Source organism: Canis lupus, chromosome 18 (genome assembly GCF_048164855.1).
Source record: "Canis lupus baileyi chromosome 18, mCanLup2.hap1, whole genome shotgun sequence".
NCBI lineage: Eukaryota > Metazoa > Chordata > Mammalia > Carnivora > Canidae > Canis > Canis lupus.
The window spans coordinates 35,676,628-35,701,188 of NC_132855.1; the positions used below are offsets into that span (position 1 = coordinate 35,676,628).

Consider the following 24,561-nt stretch of genomic DNA (forward strand, 5'->3'; position numbering starts at 1 on the left):
AAAATGGGTTCCACATACTCTGTAGTGGCCAATCACAAAAAATGTCCATTTTCCCCCAGGAACATTAGTTAGTGGTTATTTCAAATTAAGATTGTATAACATAAAATATCCTTTTGAAGTTGAAAGTGTGTTCAATCTTCTCCTTAACTGCTAAACTTTATGTTTATTTCATAAACATAAACACATAATGTTTATTATGTGCCAGGCAATTTTCTGAGTATTTTTCATTCATTGGCTCTTTTATCCTTGGATTATTAACCATGAATTTGCCTTTCAAATATCACTTAATGAGAGAGATGTATTTTAAGAAAGTACATATATCTAATAACATATGACTTGAAATCTGAGAAACATAACCTACCAGATACTAATTTTATAATGTATTTTACTGTTAACTAAATGCCAGAACAGTCTTAAAAAAGTCTAAGGGCTTCATGTTGTCCTTATTTACTGCTATAGGAGAAGCAGTAGGTATTCTACAATAAATTGATCATCCTTCTATTATTGAGGAGAGAAAAATAAAACAGAAAAGAATAAAGAGGAAATGGAAGGACTTGAAATATGCAGAAAAAAAAATAACTCAAAAGGCAGCAAAAGCTAATGAGGTAAAATGACCTAGTTATAAAATCAATAAAGCAAAGATTGATGGACCTTCTTTTTGTTTTTTGCCAAAAGCACTAAATGAATAGGTAGATTAGAAATAAGACCAAAATGCATCAGCTAGCTGCTAGAATCATTTTGATATTGTGCAAAGAAATAAAAATCTCCATAATTTTTGTAGTTGCTCAAATACTTTTGAGTTAGGTTCATTATATCAAGGGCTTTAGATGTGCTATTTATTTTTCACATATCTTTTATCAGTTCATATTGTTTTTAAACACATTGCAATCTCTGGTACAGGTTAATCTTACTACTTAAAATTTCTTTGTAAGCGAATTTTCATATCCTAAAAAAATATATTCTGAGCCTTACATAATGCAAGAAGATTGTAGTACAATCCATTTAAAATTGTACTACAAAATTCATTTTGTTTTAAATACTTAGTCCAAGATCACTTTTAATATATCAAATAGATGTTAAAATATCTATTCCTTCATATAGATTTGTCTTCTCTTTCAATAGCTACAATAGAGAAAAACAAAACAAAACAAAAAAAAAAAGGAAACTGATAGGATGAGGGAAAAAAATGCCAATTCTTGAATACATTATATCTTCATATCATTTCCCCATATACTGTAGTCTATTGGATATAAACCTTATATTTTTAATTTTTCAATTTAAAGTTATTGTCTAATGGAATATTTTATTGGGTGGGTCAAGAAAAATTTCATTATGAAAATTTTAAGGAATAACTTTTTCAAATGTTAATAAATCACTTTCAAATATTAATAAATCACTTTCAAATTAATGTGTATTTAGGATACTTGTTTCTTTAATATTCTTTTCATTTAGTCATTGAAAATGCCTTTTCTTATCTCTGTAACTAAATTAAATCTACTCAAATTTATCTCTGTTAAACAAAATGAAACCTCAGATCCTCAGATCTTTTTCTTTTTTTTTTAAGTTACCAGGCAGTACATAATTTTCAGTCCATCAAGGTCAGTTTTATATTTTGAAGAGAATAGTGGAGTTTGTTAACCAGATGGTGGATTCCAGGCATTCTTTTATTTCATATCTTGCATAATATTTAAGCTATATGTTTATAAAGCTTGAGACGAATTTATGTTAAAAAATAAATATCATTCCAATAATATGATTTTTAAATATTTTTAACCAGGAAAGCTAACTTTAATACATGTGAGAGTCTTTTAGAATATTTTTTGAGAGGCTGAAATAAGTTATTTTGAAAAAGTCATTTTAAACTGTTCAGTAAAGATCATGCAAAATAATATTAAATTATAAAAATGATTCAAGATATTCTTAAAATTTTTCAAGTTTCCTCAAAAGTTCACAATGATAATATTCCTTCTTTAAGATTGGGAACATAACATTTTTTCAGATATGCACGTTTTACTTACCTTTTTTTTTTTTAAATTTCCAAAGTGTCACTGAAAAAAAGATTTTCATCCAATTACTGAAGACAAAAATGGCAGGACTAAGGCAGTTGTTGCCTTGAGAAGGCTTGGCTTTGAACCATTCTGCACTTCATTATCCTCTAATCAAGCAGTCAAGTTTCCTCACCTCTAGAATTCACATTCTGCTGATTATCATTTAAGTACATTAATTGGTTACACTGTAATTTCTGGCTAGATTGGTATGAACAAAGAACTGTTACTGATGGCTCATTCACGGTTTTACTCCCTTTTGTGTAGTTGGCTGAGAGATTCCCTCCAGATTTTTCTATCATCACCTACATAGCTCTCCCACTGGCTATAAAATACTGCAGCAGCTTGTAGGTAATTGATCAGACAAGTGAACTGTAAAATATTCATTTTCTACTTCAACAGCCAGATAAATCTCTTGGGAAGAGGATGAAAATATTGCTTATGCACATCAGGGTCGGGAGAGTAATAGCAAGGTTGCTGATAAGCAGGGGTCCACTACACAGCTAATACTTAATTCGGTGCGATGCCAGAGACTGGAAGCATGCAGCATCCCTTTGCCTGAAGCTACAAGTCTCATTATACACTCAACCTGAGGCATCAACATCAGTGCCCTAGTCATGTTGCTCAAAGGATAGTGCTTCCTCTTTTAATTAATCAGGTTCATCTTGGCATAACATGCCAAATAGCCAATTAACACTTAGCTACTGTAACCAACATGCTAAACATGAAATTGCTAATGAAATCAGAGTTGGTAGAAAGGTAGATGTGCAAAAGAAGGGAAAACAGGTTGGCTGGGTGTTTTTTGTTTTGTTTTAATAGCGCCTGTGTTTGTTTGTTTGCTTTTCTTCCTGTCTCCTTCACTCAGTTTCTTTCTTTTCTGCCAACTTTTCAAATAACTGTCAAGCTGCTTTATTGGAAGTTGTTTGAAGTACCCTATACTCAAACTATTTAAGCTAAGGCAAAAAAGTAGTACATTATTTTAATCCTTTGCTCTAGGGGTTTCAGTAGTAAAAAAAAAAAAATGCTAAGAGACATTTTCCTTGGTTTTGTCCCTATTTCATATCTATAACAGCTTTTTAAGGAGTCTCAAATCAGTGAAATATAAACCTGAAATCATTATTTTTTTTCTACAGTCATCACTTTCACCAGAGCTTTGATATATTTTCCTTTCCTGTCTTGTAATAGAATTAAGGCAGATTTTTAAAAACAGTCCAGAAACTTTGGTCATTAAGATGTAGCATACTTGATAATTTAAATTGTAATCATGGTTGCAGAATCATCTATTTCTTTCTCTGTAGCAAAAGCAGGGTCTTTCCCCCTTTCCGCTGAAGCATGGGTTCTTCAGTATAGATGAACTGGGAAGGAGAAGAAGGATGGGTCACAACCACACTACTCCCTCCTTGTTCCTTGGACTTACTCTGATGAAATCCTGATGCCTTCTTTCTGGAAGGTGTCCAAAGGATGGTTCTCAGAAGAAAACTCTGGGATCCTGTGGAATCTCTTCACTAAATACCTCTCTATTGTAGAAGGACCCATTCTCACTCAACTCCTTCTAATGGTCTACTCATCTTCTCCCCTCCTCACATAGGCTCTCACTGGGCTCCTCCCACTTTTAGAAGGAATAACAGCAAGATAGTCCATGCTTTTGTGATGTTTACTTGACTTGTGAAGGGAAACACGTGTTCTGTTCCAGGGCATGGGACAGCTTCCCCATCACTCTTTCTCTCTCCATTACCTCCCTTCACTTTTCTCCCCTGCTTAGACAGGTATAGCCTTTGGATGCCTAAGCAGACATCCAGGTAGGGAGTGGAAAGAGTTTCCCCCTTACTTCAGGCACCACTAAGATTTTTGCTCTACAAGTCATTTTCTTCCCTCTATACTCAGTTGTCTTGAGATAGAAAAGAAGCACTCTCCTTCTCCCTCTCTCTCATCAACAAGGTAATGAGCTTACTGATATGTTGTTTAGAGAAACCCTGCAGACTCTCCCTCTCAGCCTCCTGTTAAAGAGTCAAGAAAGTTGTAGTGGGGGTATAAGGGTTCCCCTACCTCTTAATAAACTATGATAAATGTTCCTGGTCTCAATTCTTAGCACTTATCAGTGGTTTGTGAAGTACTGTTGTTTTTTTCTCTGAGCCACACTGATAATTCTGGGGCAACAAGAAAAAATTCACTCCATATCCTTTTATCTATCTAATCTGTGCTAAGAAGCTTAATGGAAAACCAAAAAGCAATCAGAAAATGCCTGCACTGTCTTCCATCTGGCTTTATTCCTTATATAACAAAGGAAAATTGAAAAGATAGTTAAAAAAAGAGCTCCTTGTTTAAAATTGCATCTGGCTAGTGGAAGGGTCAGAGAGTAAGAGTTTTTCTTCCTGAAAGTGGAGTTCTCCTCTATCATTCTTCTCTTTCTATATGTTTCAAAGTCTAGCTTCAGCACAATAAACACTTACCTATAAACCTTTTTTCTGGTTTATGTCATTTTTATATTTGTGGATTCAGTGATATTAGAGGAATGAAATACCTTGTAAACATTCTGATACTGGCAGGCTCCCTCTATTTTCAAAGAGGAAATCACTTATGGCCAACGAATTATATGTTTAGTTTCATTTAATTGTCATCAAAATTAATAGAAATCACTTCAACATTTTGTCAGCAAATAAGAATGGATGGCTGGATGGCTGGATGGGTGTAGTTTTCACATCTTCTCTAATTAAGAATATCAAAGGCAGGTAATTGGGGGAAAGAGCCACACTATTTGAGTAGAACCATAGTAAAGAGGGGGAGGATAGATATTGGCATGGCAGGCAGGTATCTGTGCAAAGGGGACCTACATTTTTTCTTCATAACATTTTATATTTTGTTGATATTCTACAATATATATGCCACTTATATAATTATTAAAAAATTAAGTTGTTAAATATATTTTTGAAGACCAAAAGATTCCCATTATGTAGAAGCTTATGTACTGAAAAAAAGGGGATGACGCTAAAATTTTAGCTCTGGCTAGTTGTAAGTAAAAGCAATTTAAGTGCTTTCTCCTTTTTTTTTTTTTTTTTTTTTTTTTACTATTTTTAATTTATTTTTCAATTATTTTGTAATGAACATGCAGGTCTTTTGTAATGAGGAAATTAATTATTATTAAAATTAATTTTATTTTTTCTGTAGCTCTTGAAGTGGTTAAAACTATAGGTACATTTTGCAGCTCTGTTGAAGGGGCATTAGACTACAGCTTAAGATGTATACTGAATATGCCAATATCATATAGTCAACAGGGTCATGGCCTCCTAGGGAAGACAAATTGAACACCACAGGGTTTTAATACTAAAGAAAGTACATTAGAAGAGATGCAACAGTGATGCAACAAACAAATCAAAGTTTCTTGGAGCAGAACAGTTGCTTAGTTGTTAACCTAAGTTATAAATGTTCTCATATATAGTAGCTTCCCATCATTTGAAATGAATTTTAGCGATAAAATTATAACCAGTCAATGCATTTACTTACAGGGTTTTTTAACATGCCCCTTAGAATGTGTTCAGAAACCACAAAGCCTACATGCCCCTTGAGATTTATTTCCTTCCACTGAAACACTTTCTGATAAAATAACCTTAAAGCAAGATATTCTAATTTCTTCTATAATTCTCAAGTCCTTATTGTTATTGCAGACATCCTTCTTTTTAATATTTTAAATGGAATATTTAAGGTGTACAAAATGAAAAATATAATACACTAATCCATGTATTCATGTGTACCTTAAGAAAAATTAAAAGTTTCCAACAGACTTCCTGTTTCCAGTTCCTCATCTAAAGAGCCCAGAAGTCACCACTGCATCTCAACAAGTGAAAGGTTTAATAGATTGCAAAAGCAACGGTTCTTCCTGGATCCACATGGAATAGGAGGGCACAGGCAAATCACTGGTCCCAAGATCAGGATGACAGAGGCATATCTGGGGAGTTACAGCTAACTGGAAGAGAGACTCAGGAGTGGAAGCTGCAGGGAGAACTGGTAATAGGTAGAAAAACCTGAACCATTATTTGTGAATTGCTGGGGGCTTCGTGTGGACAACTTGAATTACAAACTACACAGGGACCCAGACATAGAGGAGTACCTACAATTTTATGTGATTTACCTTGGAGAGCTCAAGTGGGTTTTCACAGTAAATACCAGAGAAAAATCCTCTCTCACTTCCAGCAGGGAGAGAGGGAGAGATACCATTTTGAAACATGCCAGGGACACTCTTCTTAACAGGACCTCAGATGAAAGAAGTTCACAAGACCATAATCTGCTGAGGAATGATAGGAACCTAACTGACCTAGAGAAAGGGAAACCTCCAGCTCCAGTTGGGTCTAACCTTCAGTGAGAGAATGGAAATGCCAAAGGACAGCCCATCCTAGGCTTCCTAAGTCCACCTACCCGGGGAGAAAAAAACTGAGCACATTAGTGAAGTCACAGTTCAGAAGCATAGACTCACTAAAAGACAGATATACTTTAAGATTACAGAATAATTCCCCTCCCCTGACACTTTATTACCACATTACAACAGTTATTTTTGCCTATACTGTCATGTCTGAATATTATGAAAAAATGATAAGGCATACCAAAAGGCAAAAAAAAAAAAACAACAACAACAACAAAAAAAGCCCCACACAATTTAAAGAGACAGCAGGCATCAGAATCTGACTTGGCAGGGATGCTAGAATTATCGGGTTTCTATTATTTGTATATCACTCAATTATTCTTTAGGTTGTTATGTGAGAGATTACAATACACATTCTTTGTGATTACAGTAAATTACAAATAAATATCCCTTTGACAATACGAGTACATTAGACTACTTTAATTTTATTTACTTCCTCCAATCTTTTGTGTTATTATTGTCATTTATTTTATTCAAACATATATTGTATCCCTCATAATATATCATTATTATTTTGTAGTATAAACTATTACTGAGATTGCCCAAATATTTATCCTTTCCTCTACTTTTTATTCATTCTTGCATTGTTATGACTATCAATAATCATTTTAAGAACTCGCCTTAGTCTCTTATTAGTGAATGTCTGCCGGTGAAGATTTCTGTTTTTGTTTTTATTTTATTTTAAGACTTTATTTATTTATTCATGAGACACACACACATACACACAGAGAGAGAGAGAGAGAGAGAGAGAGAGAGAGAGAGAGAGGCAGAGGGCGAAGCACGAAGCAGGCTCCATGCAGGGAGCTGGACATGGGACATGATCCCAGGTCTCCAGGATCAGGCTCTGGGCTGAAGGCAGGTGCTAAACCGCCGAGCCACCCGGGGTGCCCCTGTTTTTGTTTTTGTAAATGTTTCTTTTCACCTTACTCTTTAAAGAATTTCTTCAACGGAAATGAAATTCCCAGTTGGCTGGTTTTATCTTTCAGCAATCCGAAGATACCATTCAATTGTCTTTTAGCTTCCATCATTTCTTTTTTTTTTTTTAATAAAATAATTTTTTATTGGTGTTCAATTTACCAACATACAGAATAACACCCAGTGCTCATCCATTCAAGTGTGCCCCTCAGTACCCATCACCCACTCACCCCCACCCTCTGCCCTCCTCCCCTTCCACCACCCCTAGTTCATTTCCCAGAGTTAGGAGTCTTTATGTTCTGTCTCCCTTTCTGATATTTCCCACACATTTCTTCTCCCTTCCCTTATATTCCCTTTCACTATTATTTATATTCCCCAAATGAATGAGAACGTACACTGTTTGTCCTTCTCCGATTGACTTACTTCACTCAGCATAATACCCTCCAGTTCCATCCACGTGGAAGCAAATGGTGGGTATTTGTCGTTTCTAATGGCTGAGGAATATTCCATTGTATACATAAACCACATCTTCTTGATCCATTCATCTTTCGATGGACACCGAGGCTCCTTCCACAGTTTGGCTATTGTGGACATTGCTGCTAGAAACATCGGGGTGCAGGTGTCCCGGCGTTTCATTGCATCTGTATCTTTGGGGTAAATCCCCAGCAGTGCAATTGCTGGGTCGTAGGGCAGGTCTATTTTCAACTCTTTGAGGAACCTCCACACAGTTTTCCAGAGTGGCTGCACCAGTTCACATTCCCACCAACAGTGTAAGAGGATTCCTTTTTCTCCACATCCTCTCCAACATTTGTGGTTTCCTGCCTTGTTAATTTTCCCCATTCTCACTGGTGTGAGGTGGTATCTCATTGTGGTTTTGATTTGTATTTCCCTGATGGCAAGTGATGCAGAGCATTTTCTCATGTGCATGTTGGCCATGTCTATGTCTTCCTCTGTGAGATTTCTCTTCATGTCTTTTGCCCATTTCATGATTGGATTGTTTGTTTCTTTGCTGTTGAGTTTAAGAAGTTCTTTATAGATCTTGGAAACTAGCCCTTTATCTGATATGTCATTTGCAAATATCTTCTCCCATTCTGTAGGTTGTCTTTGAGTTTTGTTGACTGTATCCTTTGCTGTGCAAAAGCTTCTTATCTTGATGAAGTCCCAATAGTTCATTTTTGCTTTTGTTTCTTTTGCCTTCGTGGATGTATCTTGCAAGAAGTTACTATGGCCAAGTTCAAAAAAGGTGTTGCCTGTGTTCTCCTCTAGGATTTTGATGGAATCTTGTCTCACATTTAGATCTTTCATCCATTTTGAGTTTATCTTTGTGTATGGTGCAAGAGAGTGGTCTAGTTTCATTCTTCTGCATGTGGATGTCCAATTTTCCCAGCACCATTTATTGAAGAGACTGTCTTTCTTCCAATGGATAGTCTTTCCTCCTTTATTGAATATTAGTTGACCATAAAGTTCAGGGTCCACTTCTGGGTTCTCTATTCTCTTCCATTGATCTATGTGTCTGTTTTTGTGCCAGTACCACACTGTCTTGATGACCACAGCTTTGTAGTACAACCTGAAATCTGGCATTGTGATGCCCCCAGATATGGTTTTCTTTTTTAAAATTCCCCTGGCTATTCGGGGTCTTTTCTGATTCCACACAAATCTTAAAATAATTTGTTCTAACTCTCTGAAGAAAGTCCATGGTATTTTGATAGGGATTGCATTAAACGTGTATATTGCCCTGGGTAACATTGACATTTTCACAATATTAATTCTGCCAATCCATGAGCATGGAATATTTTTCCATCTCTTTGTGTCTTCCTCAATTTCTTTCAGAAGTGTTCTATAGTTTTGAGGGTATAGATCCTTTACATCTTTGGTTAGGTTTATTCCTAGGTATCTTATGCTTTTGGGTGCAGTTGTAAATGGGATTGACACCTTAATTTCTCTTTCTTCAGTCTCATTGTTAGTGTATAGAAATGCCACTGACTTCTGGGCATTGATTTTGTATCCTGCCACGCTACCAAATTGCTGTATGAGTTCTAGCAATCTTGGGGTGGAGGCTTTTGGGTTTTCTAGGTTAGAGTATCATGTCATCGGCGAAGAGGGAGAGTTTGACTTCTTCTTTGCCAATTTGAATGCCTTTAATGTCTTTTTGTTGTCTGATTGCTCAGGCTAGGACTTCTAGTACTATGTTGAATAGCAGTGATGAGAGTGGACATCCCTGTCTTGTTCCTGATCTTAGGGGAAAGGCTCCCAGTGCTTCCCCATTGAGAATGATATTTGCTATGGGCTTTTTGTAGATGGCTTTTAAGATGTCGAGGAAAGTTCCCTCTATCCCTACACTCTGAAGAGTTTTGATCAGGAATGGATGCTGTATTTTGTCAAATGCTTTCTCTGCATCTAATGAGAGGATCCTATGGTTCTTGGTTTTTCTCTTGCTGATAAGATGAATCACATTGATTGTTTTACAAGTGTTGAACCAGCCTTGTGTCCCGGGGATAAATCCTACTTGGTCATGGTGAATAATTTTCTTAATGTATTGTTGGATCCTACTGGCTAGTATCTTGTTGAGAATTTTTGCATCCATGTTCATCAGGGATATTGGTCTGTAATTCTTTTTGGTGGGGTCTTTGTCTGGTTTTGGAATTAAGGTGATGCTGGCCTCATAGAACGAATTTGGAAGTACTCCATCTCTTTCTATCTTTCCAAACAGCTTTAGTAGAATAGGTATGATTTCTTCTTTAAACGTTTGATAGAATTCCCCTGGGAAGCCATCTGGCCCTGGACTCTTGTGTCTTGGGAGGTTTTTGATGACTGCTTCAATTTCCTCCCTGGTTATTGGCCTGTTCAGGTTTTCTATTTCTTCCTGTTCCAGTTTTGGTAGTTTGTGGCTTTCCAGGAATGCGTCCATTTCTTCTAGATTGCCTAATTTATTGGCGTATAGCTGTTCATAATATGTTTTTAAAATCGTTTGTATTTCCTTGGTGTTGGTAGTGATCTCTCCTTTCTCATTCATGATTTTATTAATTTGAATCTTCTCTCTCTTCTTTTTAATAAGGTTGGCTAATGGTTTATCTATCTTATTAATTCTTTCAAAGAACCAACTCCTGGTTCTGTTGATCTGTTCCACAGTTCTTCTGGTCTCGATTTCGTTGAGTTCTGCTCGAATTTTAATTAACTCTCTTCTTCTGCTGGGCGTGGGGTCCATCTGCTGTTTTTTCTCTAGCTCCTTTATGTGTAAGGTTAGCTTCTGTATTTGAGTTTTTTCCAGTTTTTTGAGGGATGCTTGTATTGCGATGTATTTCCCCCTTAGGACTGCTTTTGCTGCATCCCAAAGATTTTGAACGGTTGTATCTTCATTCTCATTAGTTTCCATGAATCTTTTTAATTCTTCCTTAATTTCCTGGTTGACCCTTTCACTTTTAGCAGGATGGCCCTTAACCTCCACGTGTTTGAGGTCCTTCCAAACTTCTTGTTGTGATTTAGTTCTAATTTCAAGGCATTATGGTCTGAGAATATGCAGGGGATGATCCCAATCTTTTGGTATCGGTTCAGACCCGATTTGTGACCCAGTATGTTGTCTATTCTGGAGAAAGTTCCATATGCACTTGAGAAGCATGTGTATTCAATTGAATTTGGATGTAAAGTTCTGTAGATATCTGTGAAATCCATCTGGTCCAGTGTATCATTTAAAGCTCTCGTTTCTTTGGAGATGTTGTGCTTAGAAGACCTATCGAGGGTAGAAAGAGCTAGATTGAAGTCACCAAGTATGAGTGTATTATTATCTAAGTATTTCTTCACTTTGGTTATTAATTGGTTTAAATATTTGGCAGTTCCCACATTCGGGGCATATATATTGAGGATTGTTAAGTCCTCTTATTGGATAGATCCTTTAAGATCCTTTAAGTATGAGATAGTGTCCCTCTTCATCCCTCACTACAGTCTTCGGGGTAAATTTTAGTTTATCTGATATAAGGATGGCTACCCCTGCTTTCTTTTGAGGACCATTCGAATGGTAAATGGTTCTCCAACCTTTTACTTTCAGGCTGTAGGTGTCCTTCTGTCTAAAATGAGTCTCTTGTAGATAGCAAATAGATGGGTCCTGCTTTTTTATCCAGTCTGAAACCCTGCGCCTTTGATGGGGTCATTAAGCCCGTTCACATTCAGAGTTACTATTGACAGATATGAGTTTAGTGTCATCATGATATCTATTCAGTGCTTGTTTTTGTGGATTGTTCCACTGAACTTCTTCTTAAAGGGGAATTTTAAGAGTCCCCCTTAAAATTTCTTGCAGAGCTGGTTTGGAGGTCACATATTCTTTCAGTTGCTGCCTGTCTTGGAAGCTCTTTATCTCTCCTTCCATTTTGATTGAGGGCCTTGCTGGATAAAGTATTCTTGGTTGCATGTTCTTCTCATTTAGGACCCTGAATATATCCTGCCAGCCCTTTCTGGCCTGCCAGGTCTCTGTGGAGAGGTCTGCTGTTACCCTAATACTCCTCCCCATAAAAGTCAGGGATTTCTTGTCTCTTGCTGCTTTAAGGATCTTCTCTTTATCTTTGGAATTTGCAAGCTTCACTATTAAATGTCGAGGAGTTGAATGGTTTTTATTGATTTTAGGGGGGGGATCTCTCTATTTCCTGGATCTGAATGCTTGTTTCCCTTCCCAGATTAGGAAAGTTTTCAGCTAGGATTTGTTCCAATACATATTCTGGCCCTCTGTCCCTTTCGGCGCCCTCAGGAACCCCAATTAAACGTAGGTTTTTCTTCCTCAGGCCGTCGTTTATTTCCCTTAATCTGTCTTCATGGTCTTTTAATTGTCTCTTTTTTCCTCAGTTTCCCTCTTTGCCATCAACTTGTCTTCTATGTCACTCACTCGTTCTTCCACCTCGTTAACCCTCGTCGTTAGGACTTCTAGTTTGGATTGCATCTCATTCAATTGATTTTTAATTTCTGCCTGATTAGCTCTAAATTCTGCAGTCATGAAGTCTCTTGAGTCCTTTATACTTTTTTCTAGAGCCACCAGTAGCTGTATAATAGTGCTTCTGAATTGGCTTTCTGACATTGAATTGTAATCCAGATTTTGTAACTCTGTGGGAGAGAGGACTGTTTCTGATTCTTTCTTTTGAGGTGAGATTTTCCTTCTAGTCATTTAGCTCTGTGCAGAGTGGCCAAAAACAAGTTGTATTGGGAAAAGGAGAAAAAGAGAGAGAGAGAAGGAAAGAAAAGAGAAAAAGAAAAAAGAAAAAAGGAAGAAAAAAAGGAAAAAATAGAAGAAAAAGAGAAAGAAAAAGAAAGAAAGGTGAAAAAAAGGTGGGGGAAGCAATCAGAAATAAAAAAGAAAAAAAAAAAATCCACGGGGGAGTATCTTCTGATTCTGTATACTTTAAGTCCCTTGACTTCCCCTGGAACTTGTCCGTTTAGCTGGTCTTCTGGGGGAGGGGCCTGTTGTGCTGAGTTTCAGGTGTTAGCACTTGGGGGAGCTGCTCTGCCCCCTGCCTGGTGCAGGGCTCAGTGGGGGTTGTTTACCCCGTGAGGCCGCAGGAGGAACAGCCCCAGTGGCGGGCCAGCTCTGGAAACCTGGAGTAGCCCCCGCAGTAACCCCGGAGCTCTCCGTCTGCAGGGCCTGGAGGCTCCGGGGCGGGGCCGCTGATCTGCTCAGCTGGGGCAGGAGCGTCCTTGCTGTCCTGGGCCCTCCCGGTCTCTGCCTGTCCCGGGGGAGGCCGGATCCTGGGCTGTGTCCCGGCGCCCTGTGCTCCGGAGCCTGCGCTGTTGGATTCGCGCTCCCACCCCGCAGCCCCCAGGGAGCCGCCCCCGAGCCCCCCGGAGCTGCTCCTGGAACCGCGCAGCTCCCTCCGCACGGAGCCTCTTCCTCCGCCTGAGCCCCTCGGAGCTGCCCCCGCCCCGCAGCCCCCTCCGCGGAGCCGCCGCCCGAGCCCCTCCAGCTGCTCCGGGTCCCGCCGTGCGCGCTGCAGCCCTTAGGGAGCTCGGCGCACTCTCCTGGGCGCGCAGTTGCTCTGTTACTGTCCCGGGGAGCCCGAGGGCATCCCCGCCCTCCTGGGTCCTGCTCCAACTCCCTGCGAGCCCCTTTCCCCCCGGGAAGGTCGGTGCAGCTCCTGCTCCTCCGGGACGGGGCTCTCCTGTCCTGGGGACACTCGCCCCGGCCTCAGCCCGGCTCCTCGCGGGGCCCCTCCCCCTTGGAGGCCTTTTGTTTCTTTATGTCTTTTCCCCGTCTTCCTACCTTGATAGAAGCACGAACTCTTCTCACTGTAGCGTTCCAGCTGGTCTCTCTTTAAATCTCAGGCCGAATTCGTAGATTTTCAGGATGATTTGGAGGTTATCTAGGTACTTTGGTGGGGACAGGTGACTTGGGGACCCTACTCTTCCGCCGTCTTGCCCCTCCTCTCTCCGCTTCCATCATTTCTGTTGAAAAATTGGGTTAGATCCTGTTTTTGCTACTTTGAAGAGAGTATGTCTTTATTGTCTGACAGTATTTAAGACTTACTCTTTGTTTTCAATTTTCAACAATTTTGCCATTTTATGTCTAGCATAGTTTGTTTTGAAGTTGCTTTGGGTTGATAATGCTTTCTCGACTATGGCTGGATGTCTAATTCAGAAAATTCTTAGCTATTATCTCTTTAAAAATTATTTCTGCCACTACCCTCTAATCTATTTCAGAACTGTAAATGTATATATATATATATATATATATATATGTAACTTACCATCTTATCTATGTTATACTTTTATGTATTTTCAATTCTTTTTGTTTTTGTGTCAGCCTCATATTTTCTACTATTCTTATCTATTTATTTTTGCTTTGTCTAATTGCTTTTGCTTTGTCTAATTGTATGTTAAATCTGTCTATTCTGTTATTCATTTTAGTTGCTATGTATTTTAGGATTAGATTTCCATATGATTCTATTTTTCTAAATTTTCGTTTCATTTTTTTTTCCATTTCCTCATCTCTTTTCTTCAACTTATCAATAACAGTTATTTTCAGACTGATTTCTTATATCTCCAATTTTTTGAGGAACAATAGATCTGTTTTTATCATGTTTTTCTTTTGTTCCTGTCTACTCATATGGCTAGCAATTTTTTATTGAATATAGTTACAATTTGGGAAAAGTAGTTTATCTCTGGACAATGTGTTCTTCATTGAGAGATTAACATTTATTTCTGACAGGTAGAGAAAAATGTATCTCCTTAATTTAATCAGAAAGTGAGCAGATTCAAGCTGAGTTTCAAAACTTTTGAAGCCTTATCTATTTACACTGAGCCCTAGAGTTTCTTAGGGAGTCTCAGTTTTGGTGAGCCCTAACCTCTAGTTTTTATCTCTCCTGAATTTGATAGGGCTATGTGCTTGGTTTATCTTTTCTTCTACTTACCTGTAAATTTCTATTCGGCGCATAGCCTCTCTTTCCCTTATGAGTCTTCAAATGCCACAAGGCAAAAACAGTTCTCAAACTGCTAGATTAACTTGAATGTATTTCCAGGTCTAAGAGATCTTGGTATGTCAAATTTGGTGTTTTAGTAGCTCTCCCATAACTTCAAAGCAATTCATTTTGCATATTATGAAATTTTACTAAATTCTCTCAGCAAATTAATCCATCACAGGCAAAAGTAGACTTTGTCTTACATTTTTTTCTCTAACATCTCAAAAGTCATTCGGGAAATTGTCTACACTGGAAGATCCATTGGGGAAAATAAAATGAATAGATCACCAATCTCATAACCCAAAACTCAAAAAAGATTCCTGATGGATTGCATCTTATTTATCATTTAGATACAGTATTTCTGACATAGAAAATGATGTACAATAGACACTCAGCATTTTGATTGAATTAAATTTTAATTTTTAAGTGAAAATCCTCATATTGTTTGCAAAGAAGGTCAAGATCATTTTAGCCCTTTCTTTGTAGACTCTCAGAGCTACTGAAATGATAACTGTAGTTCAATGTTTTTAATGGTATACTGGGACTTCCCATTGTAGTAATTTTTGTAGTACATTTCCTCACTCAGTCTAACAAAACCTCCTAAACTGACTGATTTCTTTAAAGCCTATTTTCTCCTATGAAATTGATTTTTGCTAATAAGATAGTAAGAATTAAATTTAACTTAGAAAACCTAAAGACTGCTTCAACACAGTCATTTTTAAATATTTTTTATAATATATGAACTATATAGAAGGCAACCTTCTATGATTAGGGTGGAAGACCTAAACCCTTAATGTTTTATCCTCTCCATCATACAAATGACAGGCTCCACCCTCCTGCTAAAATGTCCTTCTTGCATTGAACACAAATGCACCCCTGCTTTAAAAAAAAAGAAAAGAAAAATATATAAAGGAAGGTAAAAAGAAAAAAGGAGGGAAAGAAGGAAGAGAGAAAGAAGAAATGAAGAGAGCAGCAATATGTTGCCTCTAGCAGAGCAAAAAGTTTTCAGTTAAGCAAGGTAATTGGTAAATCCTTTAATGTTTAGTTTAGATATGGGCTGATGATCCATGTATATTATTATAAGAGAGAAAGCCTGAAAATAATTTCTGTTCACTTTCTATTTTGACCTTGTGCTTTAACTTAGAAGTTGAAATAATCATTCCTTTCTAAACAAAGTGCCCACAACCATTGTGAAAATAGCCCTGATTGATACATGATGGCCCACAATTTGGTTATTCCAGCTCTGGTTTGCTTAGGAGTTTTAAATGTTCTCGCTGCAGGTACAAAGGTAAAGATAGGTAAGCACATGAGGGATACATTTCTGAAGCAGTTTCAATATTTTTTAAGGAAGCATAAAAAAACATATGCAAAAAACACCACGAATTATTTTTTATTCAACTTACTAAGTATAGAGGTAAGAATCACGTAAAATAAAGTAAATGATAAATTTGAAGAGTTAGAATTATATTTTAAACTTATTGGTGTTATTTCCTATGAGCTTAGTAGCATGAAAAAGTCTCTTTTAACCAAAACATTATATCCATAAGTTTCACTTATTATATCATATATGAAGCAAGAGAAATAAAAGTAGAAATGTTTAGCTTAATCTTCCTGTCTCTAAGTACAGAATGAAATAAAATATGATGTATTTAATATGCATTAATCACTATATCTTTTCTGTCATCCTTTTCATTGATGATACTAATGAAATTCAGAAAAGACTCTTTTCTAAAATGTGCAAATGTCTTATAGGAACAGAGTTTTGTATTTTTTTAACGTCTCTATAACAGATACAAGACTGCCTGAGGGTTCTCTTTGAGAAATGAGAAGCATTAAAATAGTATGAAGAAAAAAGTATCTTCTTTCTCAGCCTGTCCATATTCCTACTTTAAAAAAATGTTTGAAAACAATTTCATTATTTGCAGTTATAATCAATGTACTTTTTAAAATTCAGTGTGAATGAAGAAAATGTAGTTAGACTCAAATGTTCATATTAATATAAGAAGTCTACACTTTCAAAGGAAAATATAAAATATAGTCCTAAAAGAGACCTGAGAGAATGCTCTCCCCAATTCCATTGATCTTAAACCTGCTAATCCCATTCTATCTTACCTTACAATTTAAAATATAGGTCTATGAGGTTAAAATCTGCTCATTAATTTTCATCTTTATATGCCCCTGGACTCTGAATCTGACTTTGGCTATGGTTCTTCCCTTCCATTGTGCTTCCTGGAACTCTTATTTTATGGGTCACAAACACCCACACAGTTTTATCCCATTGATGAAACTCTAGTTAGGATCCATGATTTTGATCAAAATTTGGATTTCTCTGAAGATACCACTTTCTAGACAACTTATTTCCTTTTGACTCTTGAATAAAGATCTCTGCTCATTTGAGATTCATGCCATATGGTTGATTTATGCTCTGCCATCATCTCTCTCTCATTCTTATCAGTTTTTTTTTTTTCTTCATTTACTAAGGCTTTGGAGTTTGGTCTGCAATCTCACAATAGTGCAAGATGACAAAAGTGTCCATGTAGTGACTGTCCAAAATCCAGGCTACTAGTGCCTTGATGTCCTTAATTCCCATGGAAATTCTGAAATTTACTCTTGCCTTTACCCATAAGGTCCTCATCTATGAAACTTGTAATAGAGAATATTCTTTCCAACAGAGAATATTCTGTTCTTTCACTTCATCTAAACCTCTATACTGTTGTCCTTTTCATGTTTAATGAAACATTTTTAAATGTTTTTCATTGTGTTGTAATTATGGTATATCACAGTAAAATAGCATATGTTTACTGGTAATAAATATTAAGTTTACTTGCTTCCTTTGATAAGGTAGGAGAAATAGGCTTGACTATCTGTTAAATTATTTTTTTTTCTGAATTTTTCATTTTAAGACATTTTTTGCCATTAACTCTTTGGAGATTATCTTTGAACAAAAATGATCTCATCCATTCTAAATTGTTTTAAAATATTGAATGTTTGTATATCAATGACTAACTGCATCTGCTTCTGAAGTTAAAGAAAAATAGTATGTGAATTTACTTTAAGTTTCTTTGGAAGAATATTTCTAACCTTAACCATCCACTAAATATATTTTAAATTAAAAAGCAAGTCAGATATTAAAATCAATCCAATTGTCAATTGCTTATCTGGGTAATCTCTGACCCAACTTCCAGTGTTTTAATAATCTCCAACAATTTCTGAATCACACATGATCACAAATGATGTGATAGAATCCAACACATTTTTAAGAGACTATATAGTTTGCTACATGTTACTGTTGGAATTTAATACTATTTAAATGAGTTTGACAATATGGAGGAAACGAGAAGGAGGAAAGTGTCTACTAAAATAATCACATGAATTAATAAGTTATGAGTTAATATTGTTCCATGGATATTGACTGAAGACAATTTCTTGGGCCATAGACAAAAGACAGGGTGGTCCCTGGGTGGCTCAGTGATTTAGCGCCTGCCTTGGGCTCAGGGCCTGATCCTGGAGACCTGGGATCAAGGATCAAGTCCCGCATCGGGCTCCTTGGATGGAGCTTGCTTCTCCCTCTGCTTATGTCTCTGTCTCTGTCTCTGTCTCTCTCTCTCTCATGAATAAATAAATAAATAAAATCTTAAAAAAAGAAGACAATGTATTACTCATAGTAATAAGTGTTAGGCAGAGTAACATCATTGCACTGTTTTCTCAGAAACCAAATCTTATAGAGTAGCATAAAGAGTCATGTAGAGCCTGCTCATGCAGAGGGCAAACCATAGGAGATGATTTTTAAATTTAGGAAACCTGCCATTTATCTAGCAAGCAGTAAGCAAGCCTATTATTTTCCATAGGGTAAACAGGCACAGTTCATGATTACTTGATGCGTTCCTGTGGTACATCATCTCACTCATCAGAAAAAAAAAAGTAAACTCATTAACGATTCTGAGAAGTAGCACTGGTGAACGAACAATCATGGCCTTTTGAGTCTGGACATTTAATCAGGGTGTGTGGGAGCAGGGACTATAGAAGACTGCTTTCCAAAATGATACCTTCCCTAACTTTAAAATTTTACAAATACTAAAATTAAAGACTTTACATATGTATTTAGAGGTATTCTACAAAGATGGACTATTAAGTAGATTTTGGATCTCTTTCCATTTCTCACAAAACTTCATCACCTTTAAACACTAAGTATGCCACAACAGTGTGCACTTAAATGTCTTCATTTTTCTCATTATACTTACTTCCCCGATTTTCATCTCTCATGTTATCTAAATTAATGAAGACATAACCATATATTTCATTCAAGTATTGCACAATTTTCTGCTTGTTAAGTTTTTTACAATGTTGTATAATTTGGACTCAGGGATATCATTCAATTCATTGAAACACAGGAAACTTTAAATAGCTTGTGACATTTTCTATGCACTTGTCACTATTTCTCCACCATCAGTCCTAGGATTTGTTTCTAGGATTTGTTTGCCTCAAGTAATCTTTTATTTCCATTTTTCTGTTTAGAGACACCCTTCCTGAAGTCATTCTTCCCAGTCTAATCTTGACTGGTTGCTCCAGAATTCGTTCTGTGTATATGATTCTGAGATTTTTTATCTCTTGTCATCCTGCAAATTCACTTTACTTTCTTCTGTTTGGATCCTCTAGCTTCTGAATCACATACTTTCCTTCAGTTATTCCTTCTTCAGTATTCTTTCTCTGCGGAGATCCAAATTTCTAACTTAAACTATTTCTCTATAGAAATTCTTTTAATATTTCTTGAAAAGTAGGTCTTTTTTTTTTTTTTAACAAATTCTCTTTGTTTATTTTGTCTGAGATAGTCTTTATTTCTTCATTTTCAAAGGCTAATTTCACAGAGTAAAGAATTGTAGATTGGTGGGTTTTTCTCCCCACTAACACTTTAAATATTCACTCTACTCTCTTCTTTTTTGTATGACTTCTCAGGAGAAATCAGATGCCATTCTTCTCTTTATTTCTCTATAGGTATGTTTTTCCCCACCTCTGGCTTCTTTCAGGAGTTTTTCATTTTTTATTTTCAGTAGTTTGAAATTATATGCCTAGGTGTAGTTTTTTAATTGTTTCTTAGTTGTTTGTTTATAATTTTATCCTGCTTGGTGTTCTCTGTATTTTCAGATCTGTGGTTGTTTTCTGATGTTAATTTGGGGGAAATTCTCAGCCATTATTGTTTCAAATATTTCTTCTGTTTCTTCCTTCTATTTCTGGTATCCCATTACACCTATGCTTTGTCTTTTTTAATTGTTCCACAGCCCTTCAATGTTCTGTCCTTTTACCTTCAGTCTCTATTCTCTTTGCTTTTTTGTTCTTATGGATTGTCTTGTTATATCTTTTACCTCAATGATTCTTTCTTCAGTCTTGTCCAGTCTACTAATAAGCCTATAAAAGACATTCATCATTTTTGTTACAATATTTTTTATCTTTAGCATTTTTTTTGGTTCTTTTTTAGGATTTCCATCTCTCTGCTTTAATTGCCCATCTGTTCTTGTAGCTCTTAGCATATTAGTCATAGTTTATTAAATTCCCAGTCTGATAGTTCCAACATCCCTGCCATGTCTGTTTCCAGTGGTTGCTCTGTCTCTTCAAATTGAGCTTTTTGATTTTTGGTAAGCCTTGTAATTTTTTCTTGACATCCAGACATAATACATTGGGTAAAAGGAACTTCTATAAATAAGCCTTTAGAAATGTAGGAGGCTTCTGAAAAGGAAAACAAGATATATCAGGCTATCCAGCTGAATCACTGATATGATATGCAATTTTGAAAAATATTTTTATAAAGATGCATTCAATTTAAGTAGAATTTCTATAGCCATCAATGTTGCAGATTAGATTAGTGATCTTCTAACATTTTGCACACTTTTCTAGAAAATAATTTTGGACAATGGTGCACACCTTTACACATTGTTGTTATCTTAATTTTAGCATACTTTGTTGAAATTTAAATTTCTACAAATAATGTAATTTCAAGTCTGTTTAGAGTATAGGTATGCTAAATGAAATTTTATCACTTTAAAAAATGTATTCAATGTATTTAGATTCCTCTAAATATTGTGTTAATTTAATATCCACCATAACCACCTAAAAAATTATATCAAGGCATTAATATTCTTTTTTTATAATTAGAAATTTTAACTGGTTACTTTTTCACTTAAAACTCATATTTTTTCCACTTCCCTGTAGAAAGTTACCCTAATATATTTTATGTTTCAATGTATTTTGTAATTAGTATAGTATACTGCAATAACTGTGCATATATACATTTATATTTCTTTTCATAAATTACAAAAGCAAATATATAATTTATTTTAAATTTCTGGGAAGTATAATACTCAAATCATTGAAATTTTTCTTCTGGATTAAATTATCATTCCAATTATTACTAGTATACAATTTATCAAAAAATAAATATATTGCCAATTTTGAAAACAATCTTAAAATGTAAAATTTTATGGTAAAATGCATTTCTTATTGGTATGATTAAGTGTTTTCACAATTAGCTTATACATATTTTGATGGACATTTCAGAGAGAAGTTAGGTTTAGTAGTAACTCTTTTCCTGCTTTTTGTTTGTGTGTGTGTGGGTGTTTGTAAAAGGAATCATTGAGAAATCACAGTCACAAAAAGTAGTGTGGAAAAAGAAAGGGATTTTTATAGCAATGTTGTTTCATTCTTTGAACATTGTTTGGATTTCATGCCAAAAGTCACGTTGTGACTTGCCAATAGACATTATTTTTTACGAACTAATAAAAGTCAGTTTGGTTCCATTCTAATTTTGTTGCACTAAGCAAAAATTGGAAAGCACTGAAATTGCTGAACTATTTGTTATCCTTTGAGCCATTGATTTTCTCAACAAAGACCCAAATTGCCCCTTTATTTGGCAGGCTGGGATGTCTGTATCCATGGAAATGAACCTTACAAGATAAGGGAGCAATGGGACTTAGACCTTTATATTAACATAGGAAGAGGATAATTTCAAAAAGAATGATGGCAACTGAGAACAGTGAAAGTGCAATCAGGTAGATACATTTTAGGAGAGCAGTGAAGAATAAGGATCTGGAAATGGAAATCTGTTTTTGGAAAGTCTTTCTTTAGTTCCAGTTGTGCAAGTGCCATAGATTGGAGATAGTTGTTCCTGTCAAACTGAAAATTCTGTTGTTTAAGAAATACCCTCCAAAAGTGTAGCAAACAGCCTTAGAAAGGGAAAGCTCAAAATACTGTAAATAAAAAATCCCTACAGGTCACAAAGATCCATTTAAAAAAAAAAAGATTTAAAGGAAGGCCTTGAAGCAATGGTTGGGATTTAGTATCATTAAAAGGGAAGAAAATAAGGCCAAGATCTTGAGGGAGGAAGGAGTTAATAGTGGTATCCCTACATAAACTTGAGTTTATAGGTCAATAAACACAGGTAAAAAACAAGGAAATGTTTTTATCTTTGAACTCAGCATAAGTTTAAAAAATAAGTTCCTGAGAATTCATGAAAAGGTTGGTCTTTCAACATAAAAGAGGTGGAGGTTGACTCTGTAGTAGCTATATGGTCTAGGGACCACAAGTCAAAAGATAACCATGAAAGGTTGTTCCAAATTTCTGATAAACCTGAGAAAACACTAACCTGCTCTAAAGTGACTAGTTTTCAGGGGTTACCAATAGTTTCATAGTTTGCAGACATTAATGTGTGAGCACACAGATTAAATTATTAAAACCACAAGGAAAGCCCCACAATAAAGAGGAGTCAGCAGATCTACTAATACAAAAATTAGACAACAGGAATAGGGATATATCACATGGTGAAACTGCTTTCAAGACCATAAATAAATACATTTAAAGTGATTTGAGACGTAAAAAGGGGAATGAAAAAGAAAGAATGAATGAAAAAAGAAAGGAAAGAGGAAGGCAATAGAATAGTTGTGGATATATGTGGATAGATAGGTAGATAGATAGATAACCACACAGCTGGTAAGTTTCTATGAATCTCCTCATAAAAACAGAGCTCTTAAGATCAAAACCAGGGATCCATGGATAAGCTATACAACAAAAGTGGGTCACAGGTGATTCTCATGATTCTACAAATATCAGTAGATAGGAGCAAACCACAGGCAGCTTCAGAATCTACATAATATCAGCTCTGTTTAAGAGGAAATGGAGGGAAAGCAAAGATGTCCCCCGTCTCTAAGTTACTAAAGACTGATTGTCTCCATTGTCCCACATACCACTGAGCAGTGCTTCCTGCAGTTCTAACTCCTGCCAGATGCCCCTGCGATCTGGTAGTACAGATGGTGGCCTTCTCTAGGAATGGTAGAGACTTCCTGATTTTGTTTTACCCCCTAAATGATAGCTTTTAGTTCTATCAGTGGTGTAACAAATTCTCTGTAACACGACCTTTCTGTTTCAACAAATCTCCAATATTTCTTTTTTCCAAGCTTGACCTTAGTTGATACATGCTTTTCACATCCATTGGCTTTCAGTTAATAGGCAGCAGAATATTTAAAATAATGAAGAAAAGGGAAAACTACGTGGTGTCTCTGGCAACAGGTGTGTCCTCTCCATGGCACTAACTCCAGACAGCCATAGTCTTTCTAGCTGGGTCATCATGGCCTGTGGGATCTGTCTATACCACCTTTCTTCTTTGTCCATTCAGCCTAGGGTTCACAGCAGCTTCCTGCTATGACAAATCTTTCTTTTATCTCACCATTTTGTTTGGCTTATTACATCCATCAACTCTGTCCAATTCCTTATATTATGTTTTGCTTTGAACACTTAGTTTTTATATTCTTGGCATGATTCTGATTAATTCAGTTTCTTTATAATAAATAAAATTGTTACCCAACATCAAACAGGAAACAATACTGGAGGAAAATGAGCATGTAATTGGTTACATAATCCTATTCAGAAGAGCATGGGAGACATCCCCAAGGAATTTCTCGAACTTTAAAGAAGGGGTCAGATTTTCATGGAGTTAATAAAGGTAGAGCCTACTTGTTTTGTACCTGCTATTTTGACTAATTTTATCTGGACTGTAATATTTGAGGAAATTCTATACCAATCAGTTTGAGTCCTTCTTTTACATAAAGATGTTAACAGATTTATTTCACTATATTAACAAATTTTATTTTCTATTTTTTTCTATTTTAATTGGCCATTCTATTTACTCATAATAAAAATAGCATTTTTTTTTCAAATGTGGATATTAGACATCTATCTAAAGACTACAAAAGCTGTTTATTGTTTCAGAATTTGAGCATATACATGGATATGTGTGGAAGGTTTTCCTCTTTCAGCCTTATGGCATGTTGTATTTGCAAATTGTGTTACCTTTAAATAAACAGAGTTTAATTAACTTTTAACAGATGAATACACAAGATAAATTCACTATGAAGTCTGTGATGCTACATTATGGCCAAGACCAAGACTTGGTGAATAAGTTGATCTGCTTTGATTAAGTGTGACCTTTTTCTACACCAAGTTGAGAGATATCTCAATTAGTTTGACATCTCTTGTGAATCTATGTGACTTTAATGACAAAGTAAAACAGATAAAAAGGAAAATATATATCACAGCTTTGCAAAGTGAAAATGTGATTCATTTTTTTCCATTTTAATTTGTGTTTTTCCATTCAGAATTCTATCTTGAAGCAGAGTCTGTTATCACATGAATAAATATAAGCTATTTATAAAAATCTTAATTAAGTTTTAATATATACCCATGTATATCTGTGAGATATTCTAATTAATCTCTG

General features: G+C 35.9%; 1 long non-coding RNA gene across 4 annotated transcripts in view; it reads left to right on the forward strand.

The window, feature by feature from the left end:
* The window catches only part of LOC140609524 (uncharacterized), a 167,232-nt gene that overhangs the window by 20,609 nt on the left and 122,062 nt on the right, over positions 1–24,561 (forward strand). The gene's annotated exons all lie outside the window — the stretch shown is intronic.